At 59.1% G+C, this 12,690-nt stretch overlaps 1 long non-coding RNA gene across 1 annotated transcript; it reads left to right on the forward strand.

The window, feature by feature from the left end:
• The first annotated feature begins 283 nt into the window (after positions 1–283).
• On the forward strand, positions 284–6,639 carry LOC147341686 (uncharacterized). The gene is made up of 3 exons (XR_015157601.1): positions 284–1,071; positions 5,379–5,450; positions 5,557–6,639. It is a non-coding gene; the product is annotated as an uncharacterized LOC147341686 (long non-coding RNA).
• Positions 6,640–12,690: the final 6,051 nt, after the last annotated feature.

Raw genomic sequence — 12,690 nt, forward strand, 5'->3', positions numbered from 1 at the left:
TGCAGCTTCTCAATCCCCAAATAAGGTGGACAAAGTCCACTCTGGCCGCCTGGGGAGCAGGAAGCCCGGGTGGGGTGGGAGGCCCTGCTCCCGGGGCTGAAGTCAGTTCCTTCGTTTCTAAACAATGGGCCTGGCCTGATCCTTGCCCTCCACCGCCCTGCTCCACCCAGGCCGCCTCCACCTCTGACAGGGTGCCGGGGCTCTCGGGGCTGGACGCCAGGGAGCTGGGGGTGGGGGGGCTGGAAAGCAGAAAAAGGGCCCTGCGGTGGAAAAGGTGCTGCTCCCCTGGGTATGGCTCCCGGCCGGGCTCCGGCTGCCCTGGCTGCCCGCAGGCTTAGGGAGAGACCAGCCTCTCTGCAGGGCCTGGGGAGGACTTGGGGCTCCCCCACACTGCCTGGAGCTCTCCTTGGTCCCTTCTCCATGTCCGTTTCCTTCAGGTCACTCATCTGAAGGCCCAACAGCCCCCTTCTCTCTCCTCCGTCCCCTTCCTATTGCTGGCCCTTCCCCGGTTCCCCGCCTCTCCCCCTCCTCTCCCCCGCCACGGCCAGCCTGGACTCTGCCTCCCTCCCAGAGACCACCAGCTGGCAAGAGAGGAGACTGGCCGTGGGGTAGAGTTCAGGCCTGACCCAAAGGCCAGAAGAGGACGGAAGGTGGGGAGGGGAAAACCACGTCAGCCCCTCATCGACGGCGTCCGACAGCGGCTCCTAGGATCCATCACTCAGCTGCGAATCTCCTGGACCTGCGCAGAGGCTGCCGGGCCCGCCCCACCTCCGTGTCGCTGGGAGGCTGTGCCCTCAACCCCCAGGAAAGAGGGCCCTGCCCTGTGAGATCCAGGACTCAGGACCTCATCCCCCATCCAGGCAGAGGCCAAGCCTCAGGCAGAGTGAGGTCCACCTGTGAACCAGGCTGGCTGGTCTGGGAGGGTCCAGGAGGGCAGAGTGAGGAGTCCAAGACTCCAGCCCCAAGGTGGGGGCCACAGAGGGGCGATCCTTTCAGCCCCTTTCAGCTGCTGCCTGGGTGACACAGCCAGCCCACGGGTACGGACGACACTTCTGGGCTGTTATCGAATCAGTGAGTGAGAGGATGGGTCGTGGGTGGTGGATGGAGGGTGGAGGGAGGGATGGATGGTGATGATGGATGATGGAGGGATGGAGGATGATGGATGGATGGTGGATGGAGGGATGGTGGATGGATGGTGGATGGATGGATGGTGGATGGAGGATGATGGATGATGGATGGATGGTGGATGGTGGATGGAGGGATGGATGGTGGATGGATAGTGGATGGATGGAGGATGATGGATGGATGGTGAATGGAGGGATGATGGATGGATGGTTGATGGAGGGATGGTGGATGGATGGTGGATGGATGGATGATGGATGGTGGATGGAGGGTGGATGGAGGGATGGCTGATGGATGATGGCTGGATGATGGATGGATGGTGGATGATGGATGGATGGTGGATGATGGATGGATGGATGGTGGATGGAGGGATGGATGGTGGCTAGACATGTACCACCGGACCGTAAGGCAGACTGGCAGAGATACAGAGGAGCAGCCCCTCCCACACTGGTGTGCACACACCACACACACACATACACACACACACCACACACACACAACACGCACAACACGTAACACACACACACACACACACACACGTGCAGCAGGCTCCCTGGTCAAGGCTTCCAGAGCTGTCCCTCCTTTAGTCTTTGGTGACCAGGCAGACCCAGGGCCAGGGTCCCAGAGCCTGCCCAGCAGCCCCTGGGTTCCTCCTGCTCGCCGCAGGGAGCCGCACGGTGTCTAGCACCTGCTAATCTCCTCTGACCCTGGCAACCTTGAGGTAAGGGCATCCTTGGGGACCCTCAGCAGCCCAGAGGGGGCCCAGGAAGGGTGCCCAGGCAGGCCTTGGTCCTGGGGTGGCTCCACCCAGTGCTGAGACCCAGAGAGCCGGGCTCGGTGTGACCAGGCCCCTTGCAGGAGGGTCTCAGGCCTGGCTCAGCGGCCCCAGGAGACAAGCGGCTGCAGGCCCAGCCTGTTGCTAGGATTAGCGCCCAGATTAACCCACCAAGTTTCCAGAGCCCCGGTGTCAGGCTCACCGGTGCTATAGAAACCTGGCTGGGCTTCGTGGGTGGGACGGGCTCGGTGGGTGTGGGGCTCTCCCCTCCAGGCCCAGCCGCAGCACCCCTCCAAGCAGGGATCAGGCCTCCCTGGGCCTGAGCTCACACCCCGGCCTGTGGGGCGCCCTCCTCCTCGGTGCTCCTTGCCCAGGGAAGTCTTAGGTTTCCAGAATCAGCTGTTTTCCAGATACTGGAATGAAAACGAATGACCAAATTGCTCTGTGCCTGCAGTGGAAACACAGAGCACTTCCCGCCTCCCCCCACCGCCCCCATCCTGGCCCATTTCTTAACACAGAAAATAGCTGAGCCGATTCACCCCGGGGGCCAAAGCACACCTTGGAGCCTCACTCCCGAGGCCCAGCCCAAGGGCTGCCTCCTCAGGTCCCCTCTTTCCGCACCCGCTCTCCACCCGCCTCTGCTCTGGGCAGGGCATGGGCCAGCCCTGCTGGCCAGGAGTCTGGGGCCTGGGGCCAGCCCTCACTGGTGTGGCGGCCAGGACGTGGGGCCATCAAGGAGGGAGACACTAAGAGTTCCTGCAAACATCTCCAGGCTGGCCCGAAGCGGGTACCATGCCCGGGTGGGTGGGATGGGGCTAAAACAGCAGGCAGGAAGAAGCCCCTTCCCCAGGTCACCTGCCCAGGGCCCACCCAGCAGCACTATCTACCTCCAGGCCTCTTTCATCGACGTCCCGGGTCCGGTCCCGGGTCGGCCCCGCGCCCCGCCTGGGCCTCTCAGATCCTGCTGCGTCGTGGCCCCTCCTTCACTCCGTCAGGGCAATCATATCCCTCCAGGGGCTCCAGAAGTACCTGGGATGCATCCTTCCTGGACACCTCCAGCCCCTGGCAAAGGCCCTCAGCCCCACCTCCAGCCCCTTGAGACTGATCGCCTCGGCCTCCTTCGCCAAGCCCCTCGCGCCTGGCTTTGGCCCCGGCCCCTTCGGGCTGTTGACTCAGCATCCTCTGACACTGAGATCAGACCCTCCACTAGCCCCTGCCTCATCCTTCTCAGAGCCTCCCAGGCCAGTTCTCCAAGCCCCGCTCCCTACCCAGGTGGCCTCATGGCCCCCTCCTTCACCACCACCCCCCTGAGGAGCCACATCGCTCCCACGCGGGGCTTGGCACCTGAAGCTCGAGGCGCTGCTCAGTCTTATCCCAGAGGTTCATGGAGCACTTGGTGCTGAATGGACAGGTGGATGGGCAGATGCATGGGTGGTGGATGAATGGACGGATGGATGGATGGGGGGTGGGTGGATGGATGGATGGATGGATGGGTGGATGGATGGACGGATGGATGGGTGGATGGATGGACGGGTGGATGGATGGATGGATGGATGGATGGGTGGGTGGATGGATGGGTGGGTGGATGGATGGATGGGTGGATGGTTGGAAGGATGGGTGGATGGATGGGTGGATGGGTGGATGGATGGGTGGGTGGATGGATGGGTGGATGGGTGGATGGATGGATGGGTGGATGGATGGGTGGATGGTTGGATGGATGGGTGGATGGATGGGTGGATGGGTGGATGGATGGACGGGTGGATGGATGGATGGATGGACGGGTGGATGGATGGATGGATGGATGGATGGATGGATGGGTGGATGGGTGGATGGTTGGATGGATGGGTGGATGGATGGATGTATAGATGGATGGGTGGATGGATGGGTGGATGGATGAATGGACGGATGGATGAATGGACGGATGGATGGATGGGGGTGTGGGAAGTGTGTGTGGATGGATAGATGGATGGATAGATGGATGGGTGGGTGGGTGAATGGATGGATGGATGGATGGGTGGATGGATGGGTGGATGGATGAACGGATGGATGGATGGGGGTGTGGGAGGTGGGTGGATGGATGGATGGATAGATGGATGGAGGTGAGTGGATGGAGGGATGGGTGGATGGATGGGTGGATTGATGAATGGATGGGTTGATGGATGGGGGGTGGATGGATGGATGGATGGATGGGGGGGTTGGTGGATGGATGGATGGATGGATGGATAGATGGATGGGGGTGAGTGGATGGAGGGATGGGTGGATGGATGGGTGGATGGATTGGGGGTGGATGGGCGGATGGATGGGTGGATGGATGGATGGGGGGTAGACGGGTGGATGGATGGGTGGATGGATGAATGGACAGATGGATGGATGGGGGTGTGGGAAGTGCGTGGATGGATAGATGGATGGGTGGGTGAGTGGATGGATGGATGGATGGATGAACGGATGGATGGATGAACGGATGGATGGATGGATGGATGGATGGGTGGGTGGGTGGATGGATGGACGGATGGATGGATAGATGGATGGGGGTGAGTGGATGGAGGGATGTGTGGATAGATGGGTGGATTGATGAATGGATGGGTGGATGGATGGGGGGTGGATGGATGGATGGATGGATGGGGGGGTTGGTGGATGGATGGATGGATGGATAGATGGATGGGGGTGAGTGGATGGAGGGATGGGTGGATGGATGGGTGGATGGATTGGGGGTGGATGGGCGGATGGATGGGTGGATGGATGGATGGGGGGTAGATGGGTGGATGGATGGGTGGATGGATGAATGGACAGATGGATGGATGGGGGTGTGGGAAGTGCGTGGATGGATAGATGGACGGGTGGGTGAGTGGATGGATGGATGGATGGATGAACGGATGGATGGATGGATGGATGAACGGATGGATGGATGGATGGGTGGGTGGGTGGATGGATGGACGGATGGATGGATAGATGGATGGGGGTGAGTGGATGGAGGGATGTGTGGATAGATGGGTGGATTGATGAACGGATGGGTGGATGGATGGGGGGTGGATGGACGGATGGATCGGTGGATGGATGGGGGGTGGATGGATGGATGGGGGGGTGGGTGGACGGATGGACGGATGGATGGATAGATGGATGGAGGTGAGTGGATGGAGGGATGGGTGGATGGATGGGTGGATGGATGGGGGGTGGGTGGACGGATGGACGGATGGATGGATAGATGGATGGGGGTGAGTGGATGGAGGGATGGGTGGATGGATGGGTGGATGGATTGGGGGTGGATGGATGGAGGGATGGGTGGATGGGTGGGTGGATGGATGGGGGGTGGATGGATGGAGGGATGGGTGGATGGGTGGGTGGATGGATTGGGGGTGGATGGATGGAGGGATGGGTGGATGGGGGGTGGATGGGGGGTGGATGGGGGTAGATGCACAGGCCGGCGCATGGATGCTTCATGCCCAGCCTCTCGGCCGTGACCTCCCATTTCTGTTCTCTCCAGCTACCTGCTCTGGCCGCAGGCCTCCGCCGCTGCTGCAGCTTCTTAAACCTCTGGAAGTTGCCTGTGGCTTGGGTACTCAGAATGCTCTCTTTGACCCCCTCACCCTCACCCACATGTGCAGACCCAGCCCTTCAGAAGATGCAGACGCACTTGTTCTGTCATTTCTCAAACGCTCCAGGCCCCCCTCCTGCACCGTGCTCTGCTCCTGAGATGAAGACCCCCACACGGAGAGGGCCTGCCCACCTCGAGGCTCCTGGAACCCCTTCACTCTCCAAGCCCTGTGGCAGGGCTCGGCCCTGCCCTCCCCTCTGCCCTGACAGGTCCTGGTTGCCTGGGGCAATGCTGCATCTCCTTGCTGGCTCCGGTCAGCGGCCGGGCCCCTGTCACCTGCTCGCCTGTCTCTCAGGATTGCCTCTCCACCACCCCGTCACACTGCAAGCTGCGTGCATGTGGGGCCCTTCTGGTCTCACCGCTGAGCGAATGTCCAGCTTCAGGAGGGAAGGAGTCCTTTGTGGGGTCCTCACCAGGTGAGGCAGAGTGGGTGGGCACTGCAGCCGGCTCTCCTGATGACTGGAGTCACCTTGCCACACAGCCAGGGCTCCGTGCCTGCGGATCCTTCCTTCCTTCCTTCCTCCCGAAGAAGCATCTCAAACACCTCCGCTCTCGCCCTCTTTCCCCTGCAGCCCCATCTCCCTCCGTGGCCCTTCCTGCTGGCAGACCAGCTCTCACTCCCCAGCCCAAGCCCACTGTGCCTCCCGTCAGCCACCAAGGTTGCTTCCCCCGACTGCACCTGTCCAGAGATGGCTCAGCTCTCTCCTCCTTGGGGTGAGCTCAATGCTGGGAACAGGGCGTGCTGTGAGCTCTGTTAGTGGGGCTGAGAGGGTTCTGGGGTGGCCCCTGTGCCCGGCCCCCGTCCCGTGCCATCTTGGTAGGCAGGTCCCCAGGCCTCTCCCTGCCCAGCCCACCTGCCATTTGAGGGCCAAAGCCTGGGGAGGGTCCGAGCCTTGCGGGGCCCTCCTGACCGGGCAACAGGATGGGGAGGTTGGCCCCCCCAGCCTTGCCCCCCAGCCTTCCCAGCACGGATCCAGTCCTGGGCTCCACCTCTCACCCTCAGAGACCTGGCCCTGAGCTGCCTGCAGGCCAAGCGTTTAAAAGTGACGCCTGTTGTGCAGGGAACGTCACAGGGCCTGGGGCCAGAGCCGAGCGGGGTCATTTTTTTTTTTTTATTATTAAAAAGTAAAACCTAAACCAAGAAAACAAAGTGATTAAGTTTCTCCTCAGAGCAGCGGGCCCATGAGGACTGGGACGCCCAGCTCCCTGGCGCGCCCACCCTCCACTACTCGCGGGAAGCAAGCGGACTGTGTACACAAACAGGAAGCGACTGGTTTTCCCCAAATGTGAGGGCTGGGCTGGGGTCCCCAGGAGCATGGGCTGGCTGGAGCCAGAAGCCCGGCTGGGTGGGCTGCCTGCATCCTCAAGGAAACCCTCAAGGGAGACCCCTCAAGGGAGACCCCTGGCCTCTGACCCCCGGGCCAGGGAGATGGGATGTCCAAGGATTGGGGCTCCTGCACATGGCTCCCCACCACGGTGGAGCTCAGTTACTCCATGTGGGCTGCCTGACCCCCTAGAGGACACGTGAGTGTGAGCGGGGCTCCGTGGGGGTGAGGGGGCAGGGATGCTGGCGGGCATCCTGCAAGCCAGCAGGGGTCACCTGCACCCCTTCCTGCCTGCTGCCCCATGGCTGGATTAGATTCTGGGCCAGGAAGAAGGGTGCCCCCTCCCAGCCCTGGGGTCCTCCTGGGGCCTGTCTGTGGAGTTCGGTTGAAAGTGGGGATGATCCGAGAGGAAATGTGTGCTGCCCCGCAAGGCACCGCCATGAGAGAGGCCCCCGCCTGATGTGAAGGGGAGGCGAGGTGGTCCCAGGAGGAGATCCAGGGTCAGGGGCTAGTGGAGCCCTGTCAGCCTGGGGCAGGAGTGAGCTCCCTGTCAGCAGAGCACTGAAAGAGAAGCTTGCCTAGAGAGGCCCAGAGCAGGCTGGGCTCTGCAGAGAGCCCCTCTCAAAGCCCCGTTGAGACGCGGGCTTGGGGGTGGTGGGGACAGCATGGCTGGGACACCCTGGTCGGCATGCGGCAGGCGCTCGGGGCAGATGAGGAGGTTCTGAGACGGCCACTCTCGGGGACAGGCCCTGAGTGTGAGCGGCCAGGCGCCCACCAGCATCTGCTACGCTCCCCCCAAAGAGCCACAGCAAGAAAGCTTACCCGGATGAGAGATTTGGCCTCAGGGCTCAGTGCCTGAAGGTGCGGCCCGGCCTGCCGGGGCCTGAGAGCCAGCGTCTCGTCCAGCGGGCTTCTCCCCAGACAGAGCGAGCTCCTGGGGCAGCCAGGAGGCCTGGAGCTGGGGAGCAGGCTTCCTGCATTTCCTGGCGGGTCAGGGTTCACAATAGCCTCCCTGTCCATGCCCGCTGTGAGCAGAATAAGAGGCGACTTTAAAGAATAAAATGAAACTTGATTTGATATCTGAGTGTGGTTGACTTCCAGAGCTGATACTTTCAGGTGTGGGACTCCATTATACATGTACACGTATCTTATTCTTTTTCAAATTCTTTCCCCATTTAGGTTGTTCCGTGATACTGAGCAGAGTTCCTTGTGTATGCAGTAGGTCCTTGTTGGGTGTTTACATATAGTAGTGTGTACAGGGGGGCTTCCCTGGTGGCTCAGTGGTAAAGAATCTGCCTGCAATGCAGGAGACCCAGGTTTGATCCCTGGGTTGGGAAGATCCCCTGCAGGAGGGCATGGCAAATCTCTCTAGTTTTCTTGGCTGGAGAATTCCATGGACAGAGGAGCCTGGCGGGCTAGGGTCCACAGGGTCGCAGAGACGGACACGACTGAGACCCTAAGTAGCAGCAGCAGTGAGCACATGCCCACCCCATTCCCGAAGGCTCCCTCCCCCAGCCCTACCCGCTGATGACCGTAAATTCACTCTCTAAATCTGAGAGTCTGATTCTGTTTTGTAAGTAAGTTCATTTGTATCATTTCTTTTCGCAGTCTGCACAGAAGCGATATCCTATGGTATCTGTCCTTCTCTGTCTGACTTCACTCAATATGATGGAAGCGATATCCTATGGTATCTGTCTTTCTCTGTCTGACTTCACTCAATATGATGGAAGCCATATCCTATGGTATCTGTCTTTCTGTCTGACTTCACTCAATATGAAGCGCTCTGGGCCCGCCCACGTTGCTGCCAATGGCATCCTTTCCTTCTTTCCCACAGCTGAGTAATATTCCGTTGTATGTAGTACCACACCTTTTCCATCCGTTCCTCTGTCGATGGACGCTTAAGTAAGAGGCGAGTTTAATGGGCATGCCTTCAATAGCAGGGCAGAGCAAGGTTTAGCCGGCAAGACGTGAGAACATGTCACAGGGAAACCAGATTTAGGACGGAGTGCCATTGACACCAGGATGGAGCTGTCGCCCGGCGGGGACAGATAGGACCTGGGATAGACCCGGGTGTTCACGCAGAGAGCCTCAGACCACAGAGAACACTGGGAAGTTACAGCAACAGAGTGTGCCCTACCAAGTCCTCCCGGAAAGGGGCCAAAGAGGAATAACCTTCAAAACTCTTGAGGAAACTCACAAGCCATTTGAAATGAAACTGGATTAAAAAGAAAAGCTACATTTACAAGAAAAGCTGCACACAGAGATTGACATAAAGCAGCTTTACACAGAATCATCAGATGCAGAAGCAGCCAAGATGCCCTCTCATGGGCACAGAATCATCAGATGCAGGAGCAGCCAAGATGCCCTTTCACAGGCAAGTAGATGAATAAACTGGGCCTTCAGGACAATGGACTGTTATTACTCAGTAATATGGAGAAATGAGCTATCAGGTCACGAAAGACATGGAGGAAACGTGAATGTGCACGGCTGCAGGGGAGAAGCTGGTCCGAGAAGGCCACGCGTGGTCTGAGCCCAACCGCGACATTCTGGAAAAGGCGGGACAACGGAGACAGTGAAAGGCTCAGCGGCTGCGGGGGTTTAGGGCGGGTGGGGGATGGGCAGGCAGAGCTGGAGGATTTTCAGGGGAGTGAGACTATTTCTGGGGACCCCACGATGCTGTCACCGTGAGTACCCACCTTTATATGTCTATCCAAGCCCAAGAAAGCTCAACTCCAAGGGTGAGCCCTGGTGGGAAGTGTGAACGTCATTACCTGTAATAATGTCTCCGTATGAGTTCACTGATGTTGACCAGTTCTCCCCCGAGAGCAAGGTGTGAATGGTGGGGGTGTGTTGTGTGTGGTGGGCAGGGGGGTAGAGGGGCCTCTGAACACTCTGCGAAGTTTTCTCATAACCTCGTCTGAGGGCTGTCAGGGGCCGATCTTTCGTGCCGCTGCCCGTGCAGCACAAACCGTCTCACAGCCCGCCTGTGTGGGTCCCTCGCGCCTGTGCTCTCTGTCTTAACGCGCAGAGAAAATGAGACACAGCGGATGTGAACGCGGAGCTGCTCCCCAGCCCTGCCCTGGGACCTCCATATCCCGTTATTCTTGCCTCGGTACCCCTTGACATTCTTGAACATTATAGAGGATCCCAAAGACTGTTAGTTGATAGAGAGTGGCATCTCCTGAGATTTTCCGGATTAGACGTTAACACTAATGCATGGAAATGTTCTCAAATAGTTGAATTTTTAAAAATTAAAAAACAAAATATTCTAAGCATTTCTCTGGTGATCCAGTGGCTAAGACTTCACCTTCCACCACAAGTGATGTGGGTTTGATTCCTGGTCGGGGAACTAAGATCCTGCATGCCTTGCAGCCAAAAAAAAAAAAAAAATGAATGAAACAGAAACAGCATTGTAGCAAATTCAATAAAGACTTAAAAAAAATGGTCCACATGGAAATATCTTTAAAAATACTCTAAGTGAATACAAAGTCACAAGATACTCCATATTAACATAAGGTACCTTTTTAAACAAAAAAGTCAGTAAGCTTTTCCGCACAAAGCATGTTTAGTGGGAAGAGTGGCGTGGCTTCAGGCTTGGGAAAGCTCTGTGGCTGGGAGCTGACTGCTGTCACTCAGCATCATCCCGTTGCCCGTGGAGACGCGGTCTCTGGGGAGAGGGAGGGTCACTCAGCGGACTTCTCAGGTGTGCTCGGGCTTCCTTTCTGATGCGGCGCCCAGACTCGACAGGGGTGGGTTCTCAAAAGTGAGCTGTACTGTGGGGTCTGAAGCCCCATCAGCAGCCTCTCCAGGCACTGTGTTTTTTTGAAAACCCCTCCACCAGGGAGATGAAAGAAATGATGAACAAGCAGAAGGGGGACGGAGCAGAAACCTCGGCGACACCCGGTGACGCCAGGAGCTGGGTTGGAACCTTCGCCGCCCTTCATTCCACATAAACGTAGGTGGATTCGGGAAACTCTCCACCACACATGCAGTTTTGGCTGTAAATCTAAAATTGCTCCAAAGCAAAGTTGATTGGGGGGAAAACGCCACCGGCTGCCTGGCTCTCAGAGGACACTTCCCTGTGTGTGGCCACTGGGGCATGCCGGGCCCCAGGTTAGGCAGGAGCACCCAAGGTCATGCTCTCCAGGGTTGAGAGCGAAAACTCAGGTCCGGGAATGCCGCCTCCTGGCTCTTCGGGCTCTTTCGGGACTGGAACGCCGCCGTGTGCATGTGCCCCAGATTCTGCTCGGAAGTTCAAAGGGGATCGCCGGCAGCGGACCCCACAGGCTGTTTCCCTCAAGGTGACAGGACGGTCCTTCTCCTTGGAGAGCACAGCCAGCACATGCGGGCTGGTGGTCCCTGAGCTTGGAACTCAGGCCGCCCAGCGAGGGCGTCTCCGGGGGGTGCCGGCTGCTGCCTCGAGCCCCGCTGCTGTGTTCGCAGAGTATCAAGACACACTCCAGAGTCCAGCTTCGTGGGATTAATAAAGTTTACTACTTTGTCAAGTGCGTTCTCAAGTGCTGCTGGCCGCCGGCCTAGGCGCCTGCTCCGCGGCTGCCTCTTAGAGCAGAGGCCAGCAGGCTGGGAGACCCTCGCTCCAGTCTCCCCCCTGAACTGCCGCCCCCCGGCCCCTGTCCCAGGCAAACTCCCCTCCTATAAAGATATCTGGCGGGAGAGCATCTGCAGCCCCCTCCCTCTTCTCTTTGCATCCACTCCACCGTCCCCGCCTGTCCGCCCTCCTGATTCAATTGTCCTCGGCCTTCAACGCCTTCTATGATCCTCTCCTCTTCCAGGGAGCCCTCCTCGACCAGCTTCACCTGGAGGAGTGCAATTCCTGGAGCTCCCACGGCCCATCCTTCTCCTCCATGTGTTTCTGGCTGCCCCCAAGTCCGGTGTGAACTTCTCAGGACAGAGTCCCCCGCACCCCTCATACCTCCCCTTTGTCCGCCCTGAGCTCCTGCACGGCTGTTGCTGCCGCATGAGCCTTGCCTGCCAGCCTGGCAGTGGCCGCACTCCTTTGGTTCTGGGAATTCTTTTGACTCCCTGGTGAAGTGCTGGGAAAAGAGCCCGGCCTCTGTGCTAATTGCAAGCAGAGCATGCAGGGAGACTGCGGCCCATGCTGGACGGCTGGCCCCACATCCCTCGTCTGGGGCACCCTCAGGAACGATCTTCCTCGAGTGTCACAGGGAATCAGGCCTGAAATCCTGGGGTGCTGGGGAGGCTTCCACAAAGCTCACGGTGGGCGGGAGTGACCAGGATTAGGGGGCCTGAGGCCCCTCGGGCTTCCTTCCCCGGGAGCCCCAGGCCAGGCTGGGCCGGGAGGTGCATGCTCCAGAGGTGCCAGGCCCAAAGCAGCGGCTTTTCTTCAGTTGCCCCCGAAAGTGGTTCTCACCAGCAAGGTCCCTATCGCCCGCAGGATGGGGTGCCTAGCCCTTGACACTGCGCTCAAGGCATCTCTCAGACGTCCTTGGCCTGAGAGACCCCACCTGCATGGGAGGGCCCCGTCCAGTTGAGAGAACAGACTTGGCACCGACCTTGGCACCGACCTTGCCCACGCCTGCCACAGGCATCCCTGCTGTTCCTTGTCACGCCTCCTTCCAGGCCTGGAAGGGCACCGCCTGTCCCGTGGCCCATGGAAGGGACGCACGCCTGCTCCCCTCTGCCCTGCACCGCTGCCAGCTCCCAGGCCCTGCATGTGGGAGATGCCCAGAGGGGCACCGAGCACAGAGGGGCCGCCCGAGGCCAGTTTGAGTGACCTCAGCCTCTCTCAGCGTCTCATCCTCTCACCTGGCCTCCGCCTTTCTCTTGAGAAGCCTGCCACCTTTAGCACACTGTTCCTGGTAATGCGATGCGTCCTCCTTTCAAACCTGCCTTTT

Source organism: Bos grunniens, chromosome 29 (assembly GCF_055505025.1).
Source record: "Bos grunniens cultivar Pamir isolate PY7600 chromosome 29, Bosgru_T2T1.0, whole genome shotgun sequence".
NCBI lineage: Eukaryota > Metazoa > Chordata > Mammalia > Artiodactyla > Bovidae > Bos > Bos grunniens.